Genomic DNA, 25207 nt, shown 5'->3' on the forward strand with positions numbered 1-25207 from the left:
TGCGTTCTTATGCTGTATCGGCGCGCGAGTGGCCAGCAGCACGTGGTCCCAGGAAAGATGGCTGGCAGGCAGTGGGCAAACGTTACCGAATACGGTTCGTAACGTAATATGGCCCATTTGAATACACGGGACACGCGATATAACGACCCTCCGCCACTTTCATTTAAATTCAATGCTCGCCACTGCCCATGCTGGATTCCTCGCATACAAAACTCCCGCTTACTTTGATCCCTTTGTGCCAGCTTTCTGCCTCCTTCCCCTTCCCCCTCCCTTCCTTCCTTTTAAATATCGTTGCGAGATATCTCCTAACCAATTTTATCCACATCCACGTTTTTCTCTACCCCCCCGCATCATTCCCCAATAACGATATCTATAACACCTCTTAATCCCAATTGGGATCTCAAGCCCGGAACCCCCCCCCCCCCTTCCACTTGTTACCCAACGTTCTCCATTTATGGCAGAATTTTAAGAACTTGCAATTTCTAATAAAAAATCAATCGGAAGAAAGTTTAGCGAAAGGATCGAATAATAAAGCGTGGACCAGTGTCGCTGCATCTCGTTTCAGCTTTTTCCATTGATTCTTCGCGCGAGAAATAAAAGCTATCGATACGAGACGCTGAGATTGTTAGGCAAAACTAGAAGTCTCGAGCAAATTTTTCTCTTAACATCAACGAGAATCAATATTACTTTTTTCATTTATGCAATGGAATAATATACATATATAGGGGTGGTCGCGATCACCTTGCAAATTCCAATTGATCTGCTAACTTGTAGAGAACAGAGAGGTGTGTGTGTGTGTGTGTAGTGGGCGACGAGACGTGTCCAGAAAGAAAAAGGCAGGCGAGGAAAGCCGCCTCGATTTCTCATTGAAACGCAGCGTATGGATACTCGTGCATCTTTCAAAATTCCACCTGAAATCCCGTGGGAGTTGGGAATCCCTATGGGAAATACGCGACGGCAATTTCATTGCTGCGGAGACTCTCTGAAAAATCCATACTTTCCATGCGATATTCGCTCCGGCTCGTACGCTTTCGGCGCCCAAGAAAACTCTTCGGTGATTCCAAAATATTCATATCGCTTTGAAAATGCAAAGAGGGAGAACTGCGACTCGCGCCGGAACGAAGATGGAAAATGGGGGAGGGGGAAAAGTGAATTGATAAAAAATAGCGCGCAGCCCCCCACCACGTGACTGCACTTTTCCGGCCGATCGAGAGTATCACCCTTTGGCCAGCTCGTTCTTCTTAACGCGTTGCGGACTCGAAAGCAGTTTATGGTGGCTTTACGGCCGTAAATAAATTACGACAAGCCGTTGCGGTGGGAAGCGTCGACGGCATCTCGTGGGAAACGCGAGATAAAATTGAGAAATAAAGATGCCGAGCGCTGCATTTGGCTCCTGCTGCAAACATCACGGACCAGTTGTCCCTTGTCACGTACCGCTCTGTATATCCATGAATGCATGACTTTGACGATTCTCCCCCTCTCTATATATGTACATCTATAAATTTATACTATATATATATATATATATATATATATATTGAAATTGAGATGGAATCGATACTCCTACGGCTTGCCATTGTTAAAAATTTTGCCTTACACCTACACACACATATATTTATATGTAGACGCGAAGGTTCTTCTCTCCGTGTGTTTCTAATTGAGATTAGGGGGCACCTGTTGCTTAACGAGTACGAGACGTAAGTCGATGAATGATGACACGACCAAGTAGACCGTCGACGACGAGACGAGTAGTCAGTATGTTTACGAGCTGTCTGTCTAATTGGCGCGCCAACTTGTCGAGAGAGAGAGAGAGAGAGAGAGAGAGAGAAAGAGATTGATTTTGTCCTTCGCGTATAAATGTACAGAACTACACCTTTGTACCATCGAGACTCCTCGCAATCAAGCACCACCCCCATCGTTCTTTTAATTAATCCCCATTTCTATATTCTGCCCAGTTGAAGCAAACAGCCTTCGATTTTACCATTCAACACACTCGCACAACGCATAGATTCGTTCTTCCTTTGTTTATCGGGGTGCACTTTCCATTCATCGAGATTTCCCTGTACAGCAAAGAAACAACAACGCGAACTCGGAGATACCTCGAGAGCCAGGCAAAATAATCTCGAGACTTGGTTGGGAAAACTCTTGAAAAATGGACGCTGGTGGGGGGATCGATTGGTGATATAATTAAAATCCTTGTTATCCTGATGATAAAGAGAGCGCGCGAGCACTCTTTTTCATCCTTCTCCTTTCTTTCTTATGGAAATTGGCCTTGGATGATCCACGTGACAATTTGTGTTGTTTCTTTGTCCCTTTCAATTAACCTTCATTCCCGTAGCACAGCTCTTATTCGCGTTGTACGTTCCATCGGTCTCGCAATTATTCGATAAACTTTCGATATGATTATTCATAAATCACTGCAATTGTTCGCTCGGATTATTAGCGTTATCCGTTTCGTTACACACGTACTAATCGTTCGATTGTATTAATTATATCGTCAGACTGCGTTAATTACATTTATAATATTACTCGTTCCATTGGATTATTCAGCAGTTGCTTGAAAAATTCAATTTAACCCAATGAATTAACGTCATATGGAAGTTTTCCAATCGAAAGCTTCCTGAGTAACAGTTATAGATAGTAATCTAGTCGAGGAGAGAGAGAGGATCGATATTTTTTGCGCGTCCAAGCATATTCAACGGCTTCTCCTTCTCCTTTTTCAAATTAAACGCAAACTCGCTGCTATCATAAATTTGTTGCTTTTGCACGGCCGAAAGGTCTGCAGTGTTAATTTTAGAGAGCGTGTATCGATGGTGAGATTGTGTTGTGTGGAAGGTGATTGTTAATTAAAAAATTACACGGTATTAGAGCAGGAGTTAGCGGAGGAAAAGCTTTATGGTAAAAACCTCCGACAATGATTGTTTATTTAAGTAAACTCGCTTTGAAAAAATTATACATATACAAAATGTTCGATCGATAAACACACGTGCTTTGCTTTAAAAGGACTGAATCAGAAGTGAACTCAAAACTGTGTAGTCTCGTGGTTCTTATACCATATGATAGCACGGACCATGGAGAGATCCAAAGTTCTCGTACAGAGAGAATCACACACACAACTCGTCGTCGTACGCTGCCTTTATTCAAGGTATAGTAATGCGTACGTCGCTAATCTTTGTAGTGCTGCACCGCTCTGTCTTTGTTGCTTATCAACATCAACGAGAGTATACAATAAATCAATGGGATTATTAGAATTCAATGTATGGGTGATTCGATCAAACGAATATTACGAGTCGGACCGGAAGTAAATTCCTTGATTAACGCTTTCAATTAATTTGACAAATTGCAGTAATTGATTCATCGTAAATCATTCTTTTTAACTTTGATGAAACAGATTGGACACGAGTAGAACATTCCAATAGTCTAAAAACCTTGCAAGTTTCTCATATAAGTATTTACCTTTTTTCTACATCAAAGAATATTTTACTAATCCCTTCGTTATTAAAAAAAGAGTAAAGTTTTGTGTTATTAAAAATTCGCAGCTTTTGCACAATTAAAAGTTATCGTTGACTCGAAAAAGGATATAAATGTTAATTGAAGCGAAACGGATTAATTATACTCGCATTATAGTATATATATATATATTCCATTGGAAAAGTTGCCATGCCTGGTGCTGATCTATTTAACCTTTTTTCTGCTGCATCAAAGCATGCATTCAAACAGTTCCTTCGTTATTAAATAAAATGCAAACATTTCTACCATTATATATATATATATAATTTTATAACAGTTGTATGTACGGTTAGAAGGCTCGCGTTTATACATGCAGCGCGCAGGCACAACAATGTTTATATACATGTCCTACAAGCAACGCGTAAAAATATATAATATTTCGGGTGTAAAATAAAAGACCCGAAAGTCAGAGGCGTTGGCTAAAAGCTTTCATTGGCCTGGATAATGGGAAATGGTTTGTAGAGTAGAGGAAACAGAGAGAGGGAGAGTTTGTAGTAAGCTTTCATCAAAGCAAATCAATGTGCAATTGCAGTATCCATCTGGCCGTGTAATATCGCGAAACGAACAAACTCTATTCTGACCAGCAGCAGCAAGGACGCCCACGCAGGAAAACTCTTTTTTCAAATATTTTCCATCCCTCTTCGTCAATGTTTTTCCTCCTCTCCAACGAGTATAGGCGCGCATCGGGCGATTCGATGAATTTTTGTCGCGTGCAGCGAAAGCGGATAGTTTTGTTAAATTGTCCTCGATTTGGTTGGTTTGCGAAATGTCCGACGGCCTTGAGCAGCGAAAACTTGGTCGACCGAGTGTCCCGACCGGGCAAACGACCACAAGCACTGTGAAACGGAACACCCAAATCAACTGTTGATTCCCCAGCGCACCGCTAGATTTCGTCCTCTCCTAACTGTAATCATAGCTCGAGCTTCAATTATCTCCGATAAACTCGCCGAGAGATTTCTACAATGCTGCCCCGCACATACATATATATATATATACAGGTATAGGTATTCCACGACTATTAGCAACGTCACGAAAATAACTGCGTCGCATCGGCTCTTACCGAATTTCACCGAAATTTCCTCGATTCTTCCGTTTTAATTCCTCCTCGCTCGAGTCTCATTACAGTTATTCTCTCCTTTTTTCTCTCGATTGTTGATATCGAGAGAAGTAGAGTGCAAGTAATAAAAGAGACAAGTGCCAATTTATATCGAAAAATCAAATTTAACCGTAGAAAAGTTTCGTGCGTCGTAAAGTATGTCTGATCAAAGTTCCGAGGATGAATGTACTGTTCCAAGATAAAATAGGGTGTAAATTGAGATGTTACTAGCAGGAGCTATAGTCATTTTTCAACTTTTTATATATAAACGTTGTTATCTCGATTTTACATTTTTATTAAGACGAACATTTGTTATTATTTTTTTTTATCAATAAATTAAATTTATTCGAGAAGAATTGTGATTACCCAGTATATCTAAAGTCTTAAATTATGCATGATCTATACATCAGCTGCTATACTATATAAATATATCTGTTTATATAATGAAACATCTTCTTGCACCTCTCTCTCTCTCTCTCTCTCTCTCTCTCTCTCTCTCTCTCTCTCTCTCCTTATATTTTGCTCCGCGTTACCCGATTGATTATGCAATTGCCACTTCCAATGTAAACAGCAAACTTGCCATAATAGTCATAATAGCACAAATATCCCCAGGATTATCCTTAGAACGCTCCGAGGATAACCAAAGGTACAGTGGACATACCGAGGATGTCTCGACCGAAGACTGCGTTGTCAAGGCTGGTATACGTGTGATTGCTATATATATGCTCTATACAAATTGTTCCATTATTCTTCATCGTTCGTGCTACTAAATTATACGAAATATATTTTCATATGGGAATGAAAAAAGTTTTGGAGGTTACCAAGCAGAGATGCGGGTGGCTGGCTCATTATACCGATTATACGCTCTAAGCGCGTTCTAACACACACACACACACATGTAGACACACACCTATAATGACCACTCCGAGAAATACCGCCAGTAACAGCCACACTCAAACATCATGAATTCTGGAGGCTTCCATACAAATCCTCCTACCCCTTCTATCAACAATTCCATATATACAGAGTGTCCGATTAAATCGCGTTAAACCGATAAATTTGTGTGCGGAGTTAGCAATCTTCAATGTTGAATCCTCGTACGATTTTCTCGCGAAATTTCTCGAGTTGCAAAATTTTTCATCCTTAATAACTCTTTAATGAAGGACTGCATAGAAATAACGCAAAGGAATTTTATTCTTCAAATCATTGACTCTATTACTGAGATGTATCGTTTTTGCACGATTGCGAGCGACACCCTGTATGTACAGGGTGCTTCTCTAATAATGGTATATATACAGGTGGAGAATCCGTATTATTCGAATATAGCACCCAGTAATTACCATATTCAATTTAATTAAGTATTGATCACAGTCAGAGATATTAATTAAGAAAAAGTCAATATTTATAACAAACAGGCAAAGTTATTAAAAACAAAAAGCAATCGTATATCGATCGTTCGCAAATAACCCGATTTCTACCCCGCACTTGGACAGGGAATCCTGTTACGTTGTCGAGTCTAGGAACAAAGACACGAACACTATAATGTTAAACATAAAAAGAAAATAGAAAATCCTTAGATGGAATTATATATATATATATATATATTGTGGAAATGCTTTGGATTTGTGGAGGATCGTGCGTGGATCGAGTATCGCAGAATCAATGTTGGACTTTAAATTGAAATCAGGTTCGACGCGAGAGCGAGGGTTTAGAGAGAGAATTGTGTTTCGAAGGGAGGGGGGAGGGGGGGGGGGGGGTGAGTCGAAAGTTTACGGACGTGCGTGCGCAAGCATACACCGCGTGTCATTTCGGTAGCTGGTCGTGTGCACGCACACAGGGAAGAGGGTGGGGTTAACGCACTCTGGTCACAATTGGTGCGGCACACGCGTGAGAGAGAGAGAGAGAGAGAGAGAGAGCGAGGGGTAGGGGGAGGGGGGGGGGGGAGGCAGAAGCAAACCGATTGCCAGTTGCCACGAGCATCGATCGAGTCCCTCGAAAGAAATCTTAGAGTCCACCTCGCCTCCGAGTCGATTCGCTTAAAACCTTCTTCCAACGAACATATCCATTTCCACCGAGACGGAGAATATAGCGAGATAAGTGTCTGGAATCGGTGTGTGCATTCGATAACAACGTTACACTCGCGCTTTCACTCGTCCCCCCCCCCCCCCCCCCCCGACTATTTCAATAAAGTTACGTGGATCCAAATGCGACATAACACCGATATTAACACGTGGCACTTTTTAAAACTCGCCTGCAATCACTTGTTTTCCATTCCCGTTTTATCCTTTAAAGCCATTTAAAGTTTGCATCTGATAATAATATTGCAGACAATAAAATCGTGATTTTCCCATGACGATTAAACCGAGAGCGAGATTGATGATGCATCGCGCTCGCTCGATAGACGCACTCCACGCATTTTTCACCTCGAATCCCATCGGTTCGACTTGGTTCTCCTCGGTAGGGAAGCGTGAATTTTGCGTAGCTCGACGAAACTGATCGAAAACTCTCCGGTTCACCTTTCTCTTCCGCCAAACTTGTTAGAAATTTCGTACAATTACTGCGAGCCTGTACAAGGGGAGGAGCCAAGGGGCTTCCCCGAGAGTCACCCCCACCACTTTCCCTACAACAATCCTCCCACTCTACAGGGTGTTTCTCTCGTTTCGTCGTCGTACAAGTGGCTCGATATGTTCTACATCGATCTCTGCGATATAAATATAATAATCTAATGAAATATAATTAACGAAACCTAATGTCAAAGGTGACGACGATTAGTGGGACAGTGGTGGGGGTATTCACCCGAGAAAACTCTCGCTTCGTCTCACCGGGCAAGGTCAAGGGGAAGCCGGCGAATATTCGAGAAAATTTCATCGCGTTCCACGGCAACTTTTTCGTCCATTGGAATCGACCGAGTTTCATTGAGCAGCAATTAAATTCAGTGTCCGATCGTTGCCTGCTGAGCTTTGAGCTCGTAAAGTCCGCCAGCAACTATCGAACGAGAACCAATTACCGTAACTAATTAGCTATTCGAGTAGGGGCTTTAGACTTTGGCGAGCACCCCCCCCCCCTCTTCAATCCACGAAGCTTGCTAAAGGTAAGCCAGCCAAATAAGCTGCTTATTTTTCTACATTCTACAAAAATATCTTCCTCGTTAAACCTTATCAAAAATGTACATATATGTATGTATATAGTGTAAAGTGCGTGTGCTGAAAAAATTAAGAAAGACTCGATAGGAGGAAAAGAATTATATTAACGCAAGATCATACATATATATATACATCTATAGAAGCGAGTGTACGTCGAGCAGAAGCTTCTTGGGGGGAGGATCGATTTTCCGTCGGAAATTTGCTTAGCCGTGCGACGACAGAATCGGATGATAGAAGAAACTGATGTAAAGAAAAGGTAGCAGCTAGCGGGAGAGGTGGATGAGAACAAGAGGAGCGGAATAGCAATGGGAAGGAAGCAAGCAGCATCTTTCACTAAAATTGCCATTTCTACAGTGCACGCTTATATATATATATGAGGGAGAAAAATTCCCTCTCCTCCCTCATCCGCCAGCAGCTTGGAAACGCAGTTAAGCTCAAAGCTAAAAACTCGAATCACCCGGGGCTTTCAGCCCTCGATTCCCATATCCCCCACAGACTCGCTCTCCCTCATCGATTTTCAAAGCAACCGAGAGAGCTTTGGAAAAACCACGATTGATCGGTTCCAACGAAACAATTATTTCATTAATTTTCCATAATAGAGTCGCAACGAACTCTCGTTTATTCGGCTCGTAATGCTGTATATATATATATATATAGATCGTACAAGCAGGAAAAACGGGAAGAGGAGGGGGGGGGGGGGAGGGATTTTCATGCGTGTTTTTCTCGTATTTGTATATTGGCCGGATTATCGTGGTTCGACGAGCCGTTGAGTATTAATTAATTATCGCGAATGGTCGGTTGGAAATCGGTTGTCAGTGGCTGGAAAGGGCGGCAGCGGTGGTGGTGGTGGTGGCGGCAGCAGGTAGCATGTTTATGTATCAGCAGCAACGAGGCGTTCATTATGCTAAGCGGAATCCGTTCCGGGGCCACCCTCCACCCCCCCCCCCCCCTCCCCAGTCACCGAGCTGTCCGCTAATCGATCGTTAAGTCACTACAACTGCTATTACCTTCAAACTCTCCTCCTCCTCCTCCTCCTCCTTTCCGACCCTCTTTTCATCGGTGATTAAATTTCCTATGATCCTGATGACGAAGCGACGCTCTCTCTCTCTCTCTCTCTCTCTCTCTCTCTCTCTCTCTCGTGTCTCTCGATGCCGACGCCGCGCGCTCACGGAATTCAACCTGATATCTTTCAACGGGAATCTCGGCGAATCTCCGTTAAACTCGTCGCTTGGTGAAAAACACCACCGAAGCTCCGCTTATTCAGAGTGACCGGACAGATATTTATCATTTTCTTGGAAATTGAACACGAGGCGCGTCGAGAAAATTCTTTCTTTGCCTCTCTCTCTCTCTCTCTCTCTCTCTCTCTCTCTCTCTCTGCTTGTACGATGACTCGCAAGCTCCGAGAGACGAATAAATAAATGATAAGCTTGATAGAGATAGAGCAGCGAGACATTGAGGAGGGGGGGGGGGGGGGAGAAACGATATTCGTTTCTTGCTCGACTTTAGATAGACCGTTGGTTGTAACTTCTCCATGGAAAGATCGCATTTCGCCGTAGAAAAAGGTTCTTTATATACAGATTTAATGGATTATTCGAGAATTAATGGCGGCTACGCAGCGGTTCGGGAGGATTATTCATAACAAAATGTCCAATCTCTTCCCTTTAAAGCTGCATGATCGACGTAATCGCAATTATTGTCCATTATGGAATATTAATCGAGTACCGTAAAGAGATACGTCTACGTTTTTAACGACATCGTGGAAAATTATCGAAGAATTCTTTGCGTCGTTTCGAAGGATTTTACTGGTAAGTAAGCTTTGGTCGAACGTTGATTGAAGCAATTGAAGATTAAAGGACAATATTTATTGCGCGAGATAAATCTATATATATATATATATATATATATATATAGACGACGAGTGTCTCAAGATATAATTCGGAAGATTATCAAGCTGACTGCGAGCAGCCATCGAATGCATAAAAAATAAATTGCTCGCTTTTTTAAGAGTTAGGTTCTCGGTCTGTTTATCGAAATGATGAAAATGGTCTGGTTCAGCGAACCACCACGTTGTTCCGTTAATCCACCAAATTGTGCTTATCCAGCGTGGTCCTTTCGTAACTCAATAATTACTCCAATATTGCATATATATATATATATATATAGACCGTGCGTGCATGAATTAATGGACAAACGGGGAAACCAAGCGATTCGATCGTGGCCCGCTTCTTCCCTCTCGATTGCCTCGGTAAGCTTATCATTTTGCCTGGGGAATCATCCGGAGGGAATACAAGTTCGCACGCCGCCACCTCCGCGATCTTTCGTGAATGCAGAATTAATACCGCCAGTGGAACGAGTAGTTTGGATAAATTGTTGGGCTTCCGGTTCATGAGAAGGCTGTAGAGAGAGAGAGAGAGAGGAGCAGGGTGGAACGCGAAATGAAGGATGGAGGGGAGAAGTGAAAGAGAAGAAGAGGAATATTGGAGAACGGAGGCTGGCAATTGAGACGAGCGACTATACTAATAGCTGGATTAATTCGCCGTCTTCTCTTCTCGCCCCTTTTTATCCGGCCCCTCCTGCTCTCCCCTCGCCGCACCTCCCGATCCATCTCGACACGCCAAATATTCATCAGCTACCCTACGAATTACTCAAATTAAATTACTCATTCTTGTCAGTGCGCAGTAGTCGTCTGTTTTCTCGTCTCTTTGAGAAAAAACTCTACTTTTGATTGTTTTTTTTTTTTTTTTTCGAATTGTCAGATTTTTGGCGCCATATAAGCGATACTCCGGAGCGCTCTCGTCGTTGGGATTTTATCGGATAAATTGGCGCTTGTTCGCTCGCAAAGGTCTCGCTCGGTCGGTTTTATCGGACGCTTTACGGGAGCTCGACGAGAGCCGGTCCTCGCCAAGTTTTCATCGCGCTGCAATTCCTCCTTTTATTAGTTCCGACGTAAAGTACATCGTTACGTCGATCTTTCGTCAATTTTTCCTGCCCGATCCGTGCGCCGAGTCTTCTTCCCTCGCCTGGCAATCACCTAATAGACCGTTCGATCGACTCCCGTTAGCTCCGCGCCGGTCAAAGGAGCGTGCACGTGCACGCACGTGAGCAACGAAGAAGGGGGAGAGAGACAATTAATGACTCGCAGTGTCGAACGCTGGAAAAGTACTCTCTCGCAACGCGGGGAGAGATCTCTTTTCATTGAAATTCGACGCGAGGATGACAATAATTTACCAATTTGCGTCGACGATTTGGTGAAAAAGCGTATAGCAGTCGTTTTTTTTTTAAACCGGAAGTCAAGTACCAAAGACGAGAATTGTCAGTCGTGCGGATTAACGGTGATTGGTGGGACCGCTCTCGATGCATTGGATGAATCTTCTCGTTGGTGTCAATGACCTTTCATGGGAATAATACGGTTCTTCCTTAACGGGATATTAAATCAAATCCAAAAGAGTAATTACAAAAAATGTTTCAAATTTACTGCAATTAATCTCTCAGATACAAAATGTAACGAAATAAATTTAGTTGAATGTCTGCGGCCAACTTTGCTTCGCAAGCTCTACAAAATTTCACATGCTATACTATATATATATATATATATATATATATATATATTATGCAAATAGGATAGAGACGATTGAATTTGACAGTGTGTGTGTGTGTGTAGAGCGAAGAACGTTTGGGCCGATGCTTCGTGGTTGGTTCGAGTGTGCGGAGAGTGTTGACCTTGACCCTTAATGGGTCGATGTACGTAGAGGGAAGGAAGCACCGGAGGTAAAATGGCGGCTTTGAGTCAATGCGGACGCTGGACAGGCGTTCCGGGCATTAAGCGGGTCACGCGACACGACAAGAGCGGCAGCCGGCGCGGCCAACGACTCAATACCGTTACCCTATCGCAACATCCACTTCCGGTTATCCCTCCCTCCAATCTACAATTACCTTTTCGCCAACCGCCAATTAAAGCCGAAGAGGCGATCGAATAGCGAGACGCGAGCTAAGATCAACAACTTTACTATACCTTCTCCTTTCTCGATCTACCCAACGAGAATAAAGCCCTGTATATATATATATATATACAAGTGTGTGTGTGTGTGCGTGCGCGCGGCCGCCCGACGCATAAATCACTCCGGTTAGTCCCGAACTTCCGGTGACGATTGAGAGACGCCTGATTTTTGCGCGATAAACACTTCCAGACGAGATTTTCTTACGTAAGATTTTTTCACTCGTGGAGAAATCACCGTGCGCGGCCTTGGCTGGCTGACTTCAAAGTCAAAGGTATTACTTGGCCATATCTTCTCTATTTGCTCGTTAGTGTTTCTGTCGGCAGTAATCATAGGAGTTATGAGCCGGCGTCTTCGCAACTTCTCTCGCTCTCGAGTATTTGCTCCTTGGCTCCTTTGCCAACTTTTATTTATATGTACGTGTGCGTGTTCTCCTTTTGTAAAAGAGTATTATTTTGACTGCTCGTACGCCGTGTGGCGAGAACGCGCGTGCACCAAGATTTCTAGCGTCGAATTGGCAAAGTAACGAAAAACCATAATATTTCCATCGGATCGATTTTTACCAACTCGACCCGAGATCCGGCGATGAATTTTCATGCCCGACGAGGAGCATCGAGCGAAGCAAAGTTTTTCCGCAGGGAAAATTCGTGAGTATAAAAATTCAGCGGAACGAGAGTCGCGTGCGCTCGCTCGCTCGCTCGACTCTGCTTGTTTGTGCAAGAGTAACGATAACCGAGGAGAGAGTGTAATGATGAATAATGACTGTGCGGGATGCGAAAATCTGCCAAGGGTCACCTTTGCAGAATTTTCGCGAATTTAATAATCCGGAGGAAAACGCTGCGATTGACACGATTTCCCAGGACTTGCAGCGAGCTCTGCGAAGGAAAAATAACGCCACGCGCGCGAGACGAGAAATTTTATCGTCTCTGGGATGAAAACTATCGAGAGACCCGGATTGAGAGAACCGGAAACCGAGATCATGCAGGGAAAAAGGGAAATTTCTTGGAAAATCTCTTCCAGAGATAAAAGCCTAACTGGCATAACATTTCTTCTCATTTGTCTCTGTGGACGATAATTTCTTTCAAAATTTATCGAGTTGGACGTTCAATTAACACAGCACGTGTGCAATTACGTAGATTCGACCAGGAGGCAATCCTGAATTTTGGAAAAAAAAAAGGATAAAATTGCAGAGAGAGAAATATTATCCATATATCGGTTGCATGCGATGGCGATTTATAAATAAAAGAGAAATTTATCACTAATTTGCATATTTATATATATATATTTATCAGAGGACACCTTTGAACAATCTCAAAATGCTTAAACTTAATTAGATTGTTTCATATATATATATATATAGATTTGGTATGTGTCCAGTACGAGCCGATTCACGTGGCTCAATTATTCTCGAGGTCCGCTATAGATTTTCGCTGGTAGCAGCCTTTATTTCCAAAGCCCTTCTCCCCCCTCCCCCCTTCCCTCAGGATCAATGATGCCTCTATCCCACGCGAGCAACTCGTCCAGGACTATAAAACACGTCCAAGGAGATTCTCTCACTCCCTCCTGGCGAAACGAACGAACCAGCAGCCTGCAGTCTACTGGATTCCATGACCAAGCGCTTTCCCGCTTTTCCTAAGATTCTGCAGATCCAGCTGAAATTTCTTGGATCAGCTTGCTTCCTTCCTTCCTTCCTTCCTTCGGCTCTTAATATTCTTCCGCCTATTATCTCTATATTTACCCTTCCATTTAATTTACTACTCCTCCTCGTCTCTCTGCTTCTCTCAATCTGCTGCTTTTCGCCTTTAATTGCAAAACTTTTGCTTCGGCTGCTGCTATGGCAGCTCATAGTCACGAACGAATTAAGAATCAATTGGATTTTCAAAAAGTGCGAGTTATCGTTCGAGATAAATTCCGAGGAGGGAATTATCGGAAATGACGAATGCAGTCCTCAACGACCTCCCGAGGAACGCTTGCGTCTCTCTCTCTCTCTCTCTATCGTCTACCCACCATCCTACCATTTGCTGCTTTCGCTTTCTCCTCGCGTGCCATCTCCACTAAAATCTCTGCTCGCGAACAAACTCGCGGTATATACGAAACCTTTGCCAAGCCTCCACTAAATCCTTGTTCTCTGCTCTATCGCTGTGGCGCGGTGTTCAACCCCAACCTCTTGCTCCTTTTCACCCTCGTCTTCAAAATTCACCACGTTCTCTCCTTTTTTATTTAATTCGTTCGGATGTGTACAAGTGTCTCTGGAATCAAACGTTTCATTCCTATACAATTCTTTTTCACGCGAATATCGAAAAATTGGTCCTCGTGTATTTTAAATCCTCTAGACGCAATTGAAATTTTCCTATAAGGACACCTCGATGTCTCACATCTTTTTATACAGTTTGGGCAAAATTTTCTTCGATGAACAATTCACTCGTGAACATTTCCATGGTTTATTTTGTACTCGTATGAAAATTATCTATCGATTGCTTCATTTTCAAAAGTCACTAGAAAGAGAGTGTGGGGAAAGGGGGGGAGGGGGATACTACCCCACGAGAGACCATGAACCAATATAAAAATATTGTTATATTTTATTCATGGATCATATTGAAATCGCTGTGGCACGATCAGTTAAATCGGTTTATAAACAAGCTTTGCACGAGCTACTCTAATGGACACCAAGGTCGAATAACGCGTGTTGCATTAAATTTTCATGAAAGTCAACGCAATGAAAACAAGCTACAAGCCTCCCCCCACCCCTTTTCTTCGAAGGTACATATTTGAAATACACGTGTATTTTTTCATTTAATTTTTACGCTAGAATATCGATGATTTTTCTCGAAGCACGACTCCCACACAGTCTCCTCGTCAGTCGTTTTCTCGTCGAATTTACGTGTATTCTTCGTGGCTGGAGGGGAAAAAGTCGCTCATGGACGATTTAATGGTTGTTTTTCTGTCTTTTCGGTTATGCTTCGTACGTACAATAAGTATAAGACGCAGCTACTATAGGAGAATGACGAGCGTATAAGAAGAGGACGTTGACCTTCTGGCGAACCGATACTTTCTTCTCGAGCGGTTACCGTGCTTCTCAAATTACGCTTTCGCAGAAAACGCTGACAGCGAAATTCGCCGTTATTTATTCCAGACACTGCATTCTTTTCATGGAAATCGCTAAAACGATTGCAACTATATGTTACTATATATATATATATATATATAACTTAGTGGCTTTTCTCTAAAAAGGTTCAATTGAAATTTTAGCATATTTTGCTGAATCCACTATCAATAGTGTACTTGTATATACGGTACCGGAAGTGAGGTTTCACAGTTAGGAAAACATTAAAATCTCTCTCTCTCTCTCTCTCTCTCTCTCTCTATATATATATATATATATATATATATATATATATATATATATATAGCAATCCGAGTGAAAGTTATTATAAAAGTGAGAAGTGATGGCAGAATCGATCGCAGGAATATTCGTGGGTTCCTCGTCTCCATTGCAGTGACGTCATTCGAAGAAATTTCGTTAATCGTTCGTCGTTCCGTCCACTTTCCCTCGCTGTTTCGCGATTGGATTTCAACAGGGATTTTCTTCGTTCCTCCGAGCGATTCAATTGGAATTTTAAGCTTTCGCTGGTATATATAGGAACGCAGGATAAAGTATCGGGCGTACGTGTCTTATTCGATTCAGCGAAACGCGACATATCCGAGTAACGTGAGAAGCTCCAGTCGTTGCTCGTCGCTCGTTGCAGCTTTTACCGTGAAACCTCGCAATGGCAGAAAACACTTTTATATATGATCAACCAGCCAGCCAGTCAGACATCTTCCATGAGTCTCGAAATCCGATCGGTATGACAAATCGAGGATTAAATCGATTTTTCTTTCTTCGACCCTCTTTTTCCTTCGTGTAACACTTCCGGTTCCTGGAAAAATTAACTAATTCTCCACTCGAACCAGATGGCACGTATTTTTTATGTATACCGATCATAGCTGCGAGCATCGAGAACCTATCGATTAGAATTGCACAAGAATAATTATACATACGAAAATGATTACGTATAATTCTTAAATCTAGAATTTATTAATAAAGAAATTACGAAGAATATAAAAATTGCTCGAGTCGTCAGGGCTTCGTAATGGTTAAAAGAGAATCGCAGCAGAGTCTGATGATGTGAATCAGGGAAGATCGTACCCATGTATAGTAGGAATGATCGGCCGGCCCAATACTGGCGCGATACAGATTGTGGTGGCTGAGTACAGATTTAAGAGTGCTATCCGGTACTGCCGAGACTGTCGAAATGATAAGACAGGTCCATATCTAGCCAACTAATACCGTTTCAATACCCCAATTCGGTATCGTGCCCCAGTATAGTAAACTGATACTATTTGCAGTACTTTCGTAGAGTACAGTGGAATGATCAAGTGGATGTACTGGTAAGTTACTGGATAATAATTTACTCCAGTACTTTGCTAGTACCAGTTACCAATTTATAAAAAATATGGTAAAACGAAACTAACTCTTATTAATAGTTATTACTTGGGATGGGGGGCGAGTTTACATATATCATACATATTACACGGTGCATACTGTAGCATGAAGTATACTACATATAGAGGCAAGAGAACATTATGCACGTATATATATATATATATATATATATAATCGATCTGAAAGAATACATATTTGAGAACATATGTAATAACACATTTTATATTACAAAGGTGCCTGGTCTAGTCGCCTACAGTTGCTCCTGAAACATATTTAGAGTCCATGCACCAGACAGAGTATATATATGCAGTTAAGTGTTCCACGGTCACTAGCGAGAAACTTTAAAGCATACGCCATCTGGTGTACTAAATCAGAAATTCACCATGTACCGATGTAATTACCAATTCTTCCATAAAAATGGAAATGAACTATTATCCAAAGGTAAATAATATATTGCTTTCTTACAAGAAAAACGAATTATTAAATACATTTATCATTCATACTAATACAAAAATTATACATTAATACCAGAATTATCCAATTTTTGTTGTTTCCCACCTTCCCGATCTGTGACCCCAGACAGCCATCTAGTCAGTTTTGAAATCACGGCTTCTGACGTAACTGCTTGTTGAAAAGTCAGTTCTAAGACTTGTAAAAACGAATTTATGGTTATTAAAATCATAACATTATCTTTAATATATTTATACCTTACCTAACAAACATTTGTATTTGTTCGTCCTAACAAAACTTAGCTTTTTGGTACCAAACGCTGACTTACGTTCACAGGCCGAAAAATGTAATTGTACACTTTTGCTTATTAAGGCCTGGATGATATTAGGGATGGCTTTATGGAATGTCGTGCATGCATTGGCCTTCGTTATCATATAAAAGGTTTCTGAAAGAGATGTATCAATAATATTAATAACAGCTTTTGTAGACTGTACAATTTATATAGTATTTTGATACATACTAAATAATTCATGCACTAAACTTCCATCGTTGAGTTTGGCATCAAATGTTTTAAATTCATCCAAGTCTTTGATGGGAATAAATGTAGTGGCAAACATTTCGTCTAAATGTTTGCTCACTGACTTTAAGTTTAGACCATAATTAAAAGCCAGATTGTTATTTAGTATATTGAAACGGTTATTCATTTCAGTTTGTAATCGAAAAGTAGATTTTCGAATTTCTTTTTTTAATTTATCCTCTAAGCCTTTTATCATTAGACCGATCCTGGATTCAATACTATTTGTATTATTTTCTGAAACATAAAAATTTTATGTAAAAAATTAAAATATTTATAATACGATGATTGGACGAAGATGAATAAATATATACTATAATGTAAATACCAGAATCGTTAGTGCTATCTGCATAATTTAAAGCAGACGATTGAGATTGTTTTTCTCTTATAGAAGCAGAGGAATCTATAAAACATAATAACTTTAATGTTTAAACAATTATTGACCAAATAAGTAAATGTTACCATTGTTGTATTTCCTTTTTCTCTTATTTGTAGAAAAAGTTTTATTTTCCTCTCTCCTTTAGAGATTCATTTTCTTTATCAATTGAAGTGTTGCTACCACTAGTGTTTTCCATAGCCTCTGTAAATATAAGTAAAATTAATTTTCATAATAAATACAAAACAAAACAAGCAATTAAATGATTGACTAGAAAGTTTACAACTAGTGCATTACGCATACTATATTCTAATCAATGGAAAAGTTAATCGACAGAGATATTAATTTAGGAAAACCCAAATTAGTATAGCGGGAGTAAACATGTAGATAACTCTAGTTTGTATGCACGGATAAGAAATATTTAATTCTACAAATTTATTCCTCATGGTTTCAATTTTCCTATGTATTTTAAATTATGAAAGGTCAATATCAGCTAAATTTATTAATATGTATTGAATTTTTGTGAGTTTCACATAATTAGGTAGAATTTAAAAAATAATATATTTAATTTAATAAATTTTTATATTACACACCTGTTTTTTGTATTAATTTCGCAATCGTTCTGTTTCTTAATTCCTTTATTTTGAAATTTCAATAAAACAATTGGTATGGTACGATGGTCTTAGTAGATTATGGATCGAGATCCCTGATACACACAGTCCTTTCCATCGAAAAACTAGACGACAAGTGACTCGATCTATTAGTCCACTCGGCGGCCCACCCCTCGCGAATCTTCCCGAATCATTCGTCACGTGACCGATCCAACCCGATAATTCGACTTCACGCGTCTTGCGTCAGAGACCTCTACCATTCCTAAAGTGTATTAAGAGCACGGAGATACCGTCGAACATAGCATCTGCGTCTTTGCTCGTTTTATGTGTGTATTGTACAAAACACACCACATTGGTAGTCATACTTTCTGTTTTACTCTTCGCTATAGGGACTTGAATTGATTTCAATATATTTTTAATTGATTGGTCTTGAAATATTTGAACGCCACTTTTTTTTTACCAAATGTTGATTTTCACTCTCTACATCCCTTGTATAGTAAGCTCTTTTGAGCCTTCGTTGACCTTGTTCGTAGTCCACTGAGGAAATATTACAATTAATATTAATGATTAAAAGAAAAAGTACTAATATTAAAAATAATAGCTCAAGTTACCTGCATGCGCCTGAAATTATTTCAATGGGGAATAGCTCCCTTTTAGTATCAGGCTCTTTCAATTGCTTGACCCATGCTTCGATTGAGTGATAATTTTGTTCAGGAGGATAGTAACAATAATGTTTATTATCTTTCATATTTAGCCAGCAAGAGGGGACCAATTCAATTTCTTCCTTCCCTTTTGCGTTTTTCTTACAGAAGCTAATGATTTGAAAAGGCTTACTTATCTGAGTATTATTCATTGTACAGCCAATTATTATTAATTTCTTTCGAGGTGAGGAAAAGTGCAGGAGGTTGCGTTGCATTGCAATATCAAGTTCCCACAAAATTCGTAATAAACTTTAGTCAACGTGGTTATAACTGAGTTCGTTATGCACTGCTCTGTTTATATACGCGTATACATAGTGTATAATCACATACTACGGCACACACTCACATTACGCGCTCACTCACTCTATTATTGTACACTTGACTGATTCCATGGTAAACAAACATATATACATTGAGAGATTCCTAAAATTCTGTTATGTCTTTTATTCAGTATGCAATAACGATATAGCATACAAATTGTTTTGCATCGGTAACAGCATACACTTATGTTTCATTTCACTTGATATAAAAGTGTCTATTACTTTAGAGAGTTTATCAACCTTGAAAATATTTAAATGCGACGAGGAGCACGGGTAGCTAAAAGCATCATTTTTGAAAGTTTAGCTACGTGCATCTGCATAAATATTTTCATGAGATATACTTTAGATTTTTTGTCTTTCTTTCCAACAGTATATAATTTCTCTATTTGACAAACTTTCCCATTGTGTAAGAGAAAAGTATTATCAGGCCTAACTGACCTAATAATCATATTATTATAATTAACAGATTTTATAGTTGCAGTTTTTTTATCGTAATGAACATGTGCAAATCTGTTTCTCTTTTTTCTATAATTTTACAATAAAGCGCATTATCACAAGGTTCTGCACTATTTAAATTACACTCATTTTCACGCAAGCGCATTGCAATCTGTTGTGCTGGATCTTTTGGCGTTCGGACGAGTTTTTTTAACAAGCCTAAATAATTTTCATAAGGAAAAGCTGTAAACATTTGCAAAGGAGCTTGCATATACTTTACGCCATCCGTCGTTAGGGTGTAATAAATAGTGAAAGTTTAAAACCTGTATGTCTTTTCCTCCAAACATGGATGGTGCAAGTTGTAAAAAATTGTTCCAGTAAATTTTTAGCGACCTTTCGTTTTGGTTAATGCTAATTCTGGACTGGAGAAAATTCTGCACGCCACGTGTAACAGCATGAGATGCTTATATGCATTTTTGGACAGAGATAATCGCAAATATATAAATCCACTGTACAGTAGGAAAAATCTGCATTGATTGGCTGGCTTTCCAATGGTGAAACATGTCTAAATCGAACGGGCTCCTTTGAAACTCACTAGGAACATATGGTCGGGTTGATAATAATAATAATTCCCCCGCACTTTCTTTCTGTTTTCTATAGGCTCAATCTACTTAAATTTCCAGGCATGACCCATTTTTGCACCATGGTTTTCATTACCCCGAGGAACAGTAAATGCATATTGTCAATTAACATATCGCTTGAACAATATCAATATTCCGAATCTTTAACAGAGGAGAAATCATATTCTCTTTGTGATGTTGTGGTTGACTTGAGTTTATAAACGATTGTTTATCCCTTAATTTACAGTTAATTTCGGGAAACACTCTCTTATTGTTGATTGTTTCACCTTGTATTTCACATCTCTCGCAGCAATAAAAGCCAATATGACCCTTGATGCACTTTAAAAACGCCCTGGCAGGTGTACCACAAGTAAATACGTGAATTCGAAATGAATAATTTCTGTTACTAATAAATACTCCATTTGTTATTAATTGGTTACACTCTTCTATAAAGTCTTTTAAAATATGATCCGGTGAGGAGGGTTTTGAGGTACCATGGTAAATAGCAATTGTGAAATGTCTGCACACATATTTGGAGTGATAAACACACCCTAAAATTGGCCAAAATTGCTGGTTCGAAGCTTCAAAAATGGGGGTGCCGTCAATATTAATCGTCAGATTAATTGTATCTTCTAAATACACTTGATTGGAAATTATTTTTGATAAACCAGCTTCTATAGCGAGATATATCAGCTTTCCTTTATCTTCAGGATATGTAATTACTGATAATGAGTTTTCACAATTTCTTTTAGTCCGAAGTTAAAGTCTCTGCACACATTGGCACTTTCAATCCTTCACTTTTAAGTATTAACAACAGCTCTGTTATTAATTTATTGTTTAATTTGGTCATATTTCGCAAATAAAATTGTTTTAATTTTTCTTTCAGTGTCATAGATTGCGCTGCTTGAACTTCGCCAAAATCATTATTGTTTGTTTCACTAACACTAGCACTTGGATAACTACCATCACATTTACTGTTGTGTTACTAGACGATACATGCAGTCCATCTTTACTTGTGACACTAATGTCACTTTCTGTCGATATTGAAATATCAGTTTTTCGTACAAATGATGATGAAGATGATGCAGACGAGGACAATCTTTTACGTTTCAAAAACCGATATTTTTTTACGAACACGTAATTTCTCGATTTAAAAGGCATTTTGGGTATATTCACGGATTACAGTAGCGTTAGGTTAAGGTCAGCTTGCAAGCTGCACTCCGCAGATGCTCTGTGGCAGAACACCTGAACAAAAGAATACGTAATATAAAGATGTGACAGACACTTGATCATTTCAATGTGATATTTGCTCAGAAAAAGTAACAATTTTTAAGGTTAACTAAGTATTGGCAAACAATATCGTCCATGCATCAAATTCAAACAGTTAAATCTTTTATTTGTACTAAAATAGTATAGCTGAAAAGGTTAGATTGTAGTACTGGAACGATACATGACGACGGTATTGTATCAGTACGGTTTCACGGTGGAATGCCAGTACTGGTTGACGACGTAGGAACTGTACTGCACGAGTATCGAAACAGTACAGATCCAATACTCAATTTAATACCTTAAATCTCTACCGAATCAATACAGGATTTCAGTACTTGAACGGTATTATTTTGCAATACTTCTTAGATATTAGATTTTAGGCCGCGCAGGTATTGGGTCGGGCGCTCATACCGAGAGACTCCGGCAATTCCTACATGCAGGATATAGTTTCGGGCTGGATTGCTCTTCCAACAACGATAAAAGCGTCGAGTCGATTCATCGAGGGTTGAATTGAAAAATGGTCTCGAGTAAATTTTTTCTTATTGTAATATATATATATATAGTCTCCGAATATTATAGGATTGACTAAGTTGACGGGACAGCCCGTATGCATATATACATATATATATATACAAGGTAACGCTAGGTGGAGGATCGTGCGCACAGTGTTGAACAATCGAGCATCGATCCGCGACAGGTTGAAAGGAATACGTGTGTGTTCCATCGAGGAGGCAGCGGCGAGCGACCAATTCGTGTCGCGCGCCAAAAGGAAAAAGCTCCTATTACCTTGACATCTCAGCATTCTCACCGTGCCCCCGATAGTTTACGAGCCGTGCCGTGCCGTGCCGCGCCACGCCGCGCCGCGCCGCGCCACGCCGCGACGGTCTAAAAATATCCAGCTGGAATAAGACACTCTCGTTCCGATGCCCCACAGTCACGATCGTTAAACTCATCTCGCTCGATTTAACGAACGGACGAAACTGGGATCGAGCTTCCGGAGGAGAAATTCAATCCTCTCCCTCTCCCCCCTCCACCGTTGCTGCTGGATCAAGACGTTCGACCGATTTACTCGATCGCGCGACACGCTTCGAGCATCGATACATTCTAATTGTTCGATCCGATCGCTTCTGAATTAATCCTTTCTGGTATAATAATCATACGAGGGTCTTGGAGCGTTTAATCGGTAGATCGATCAAATTAATTCCTCCAATATCGTGCAAGCTCTAAAATGTATAGTATATTAGGTATAGATACAGTTTTTTTCTTAGGAATAATCGAGTCAAGGACCTGACGCTTGGCCGAGGACGAAATCGAAGTTGATTGGGAGCAATGTGATGGTTTGTGACTGTACAAGTATATATATATGTATATAGTTGCCAGTTGGATAACCGAAGACTGATCCATCCTTCAAGCTCAACCATTCACGGATTTCGCTTAATCGAACCGATCGGCTTTAATTAATCGCTCGGTCGCGCGGTCGAGTTTCATGAAAGTACGATGATTCAGGATTTGGAATTGATAAAAAAAATGGTTTTTTCTTACGACTGATAAAATCGGAGTAAGGAAGCGTTTTATCTCGATGCTAAAATCCAAACTGTTCTGGTAATTGCTTAGAAAGCAGTGGGACGTACTCCAGAGATCGATCCTTCGAGCTGAATTCCTCAACGACCTTGAAGATCCAACAATTTGACCTTACTCGAACCGATCGTTTGCAATAATTGCACGATGCCTGTACAGAGTATTGACTCGATTTGTAGGTGAATTAATGGTGTAGTTTTTTATCGTTATACGAATGAATTGTCCGAGTGAAAGAGGGTTAACGTTTCTTCGAGAGTAAAATCGACGACGGCGATTGTGGGCACCGCGATAGAGTTTGCTGCTGCGGTGATAGGTAACAGTTGGACGCCTTAAGGCTAATCCTTCGCGCTCGACCGTTCTGCGCCGCGATCTTGACGATCGCCCACAACGACCGGCGTCTCGGCTACCAAAACCGGTTCTCGTGGCTCGAGTCACACACGCACACGTACACGTCCCGTTTTACCCTTCTCTCTCTTCATCCTTAACACATTATAAGCTTATCCTTACAGCTACAAGGTACGCTTCATTCTCCCAGAGTACTCTGTACTCTCTCGAGACCCTTGAAATGGGACCGTGGTATACTCTGGGATTCCCTCGATAAAAGCGTAACACACTCGTTGGTTTAAAATTATGTCAGCCACTCCTAAACCTAACTCGGTTTTAACTGGGAAAAACTGGGTTAGAGTCGAAGTATAATAAGGTTTATGTAAATATTAACTTTAAAATTGCTAAGGAAAAATAATATTTGATACGAGTGGTTTGGTTTTACTAAAACGATTGTCAAGCATATTGCACATTTTTTAGAGATTGTACAGTGATACATTCCGAAAAGTTACGAACGCGTAGTTCCAGAGCCGTCACAGATGGCGCTGCGAGTACTCGCTTCTCGCTAGTGGTAAACGCAGAGACTTCCGTATATATACCTCGCGAGAATTTACACGAGACTCGTGCCATATTTCAAGCGTATTCGCGCGGGTCTTTGTTAAATTTTTAAAAATTGATCAAACGCGCGATTTATTACGTTTAAAATCTATCATAATGTTTGCGATACACAAAATGTAAACATTAAAATTCTCCATTGGAAAATAACAGCAGTCTAACGTAGACAACCGACTAAATTTCCAGTTGGCTCACCGATCGACTCTTTTCATACAACGATTAAAATTTCACAATTGAAAAATATAAAAGGATAGAATGAAAAACGAGCAATTATACGTTTTAATAGGGACGATAAGTTTGTTGGAAGTGCGCTCATCCGAGTTTATCGGTGAATGAACGCGAACGGGCGAGCCAAGAGCTCCAGCAGCAGCAGCTTTTCCACGACTGCGCAGTTGTAATGGGAAATCTGTCGGTCGGATATATATCGAAGCCCCCGTGTTTTACATTTGTTTTCCGGTTGGACTGTCCAGCACCGTGCCGCGCGCGACTAGCTCGGATGTTTCGTTAAACAACAATGGAACGGAACAGTTTTAATAGCCTCTAGAATATTCATGAGCGTCCGCCACCGTGGTTTTCCCGATAAAACACGCTACGACTCTCCCCAAGACTCGGCCTTATCTTCGCAAAACGAAAGCAGCGCTATATCATCTCTATATACTATATTCGATCGATCGCCTCGACTCAATGACTCACCTATGCAATCCATTCGTTAAAACCGCCTCGCAATAATTTAATCGGGCCAGCCACGATGTTTGTCGTTGGAAAATACGGAAATATTTGCCAAAACTGTTGTTGGACGAATCAGCGATGATTGAAAATTATATGGAATCGGTTTTGTTGTCCCTTGCTTATTTTCCTACATACGTGTGCGTGGAATCGTGCATTTTTTTTGTTTATTTGCAAAGAAGCTAGGAGAACCAGAGGCTTGATTTATCGAACGACGTACGCGTTACATTGTAAGTCGAAATACTGTTGAGAGTCAACGATGGATGAAATACCTGTACGCGCCAATGGATTTTCCTTGCTTATACATCCGCATTGAATATCTCAGTGCTGGTATTTCTCTCGTGGAAATATATATATATATATATATATATATATATATGT

General features: G+C 40.4%; 1 protein-coding gene across 5 annotated transcripts in view; it reads left to right on the forward strand.

Annotated features, from left to right (window-relative positions):
* The window catches only part of LOC136772432 (uncharacterized), a 154392-nt gene that overhangs the window by 58421 nt on the left and 70764 nt on the right, over positions 1-25207 (forward strand). The gene's annotated exons all lie outside the window — the stretch shown is intronic.

Source organism: Prorops nasuta, unplaced genomic scaffold (assembly GCF_024137725.1).
Source record: "Prorops nasuta isolate Cenicafe-Biocafe unplaced genomic scaffold, Cenicafe_Pnas_1.2 PNAS00004, whole genome shotgun sequence".
NCBI lineage: Eukaryota > Metazoa > Arthropoda > Insecta > Hymenoptera > Bethylidae > Prorops > Prorops nasuta.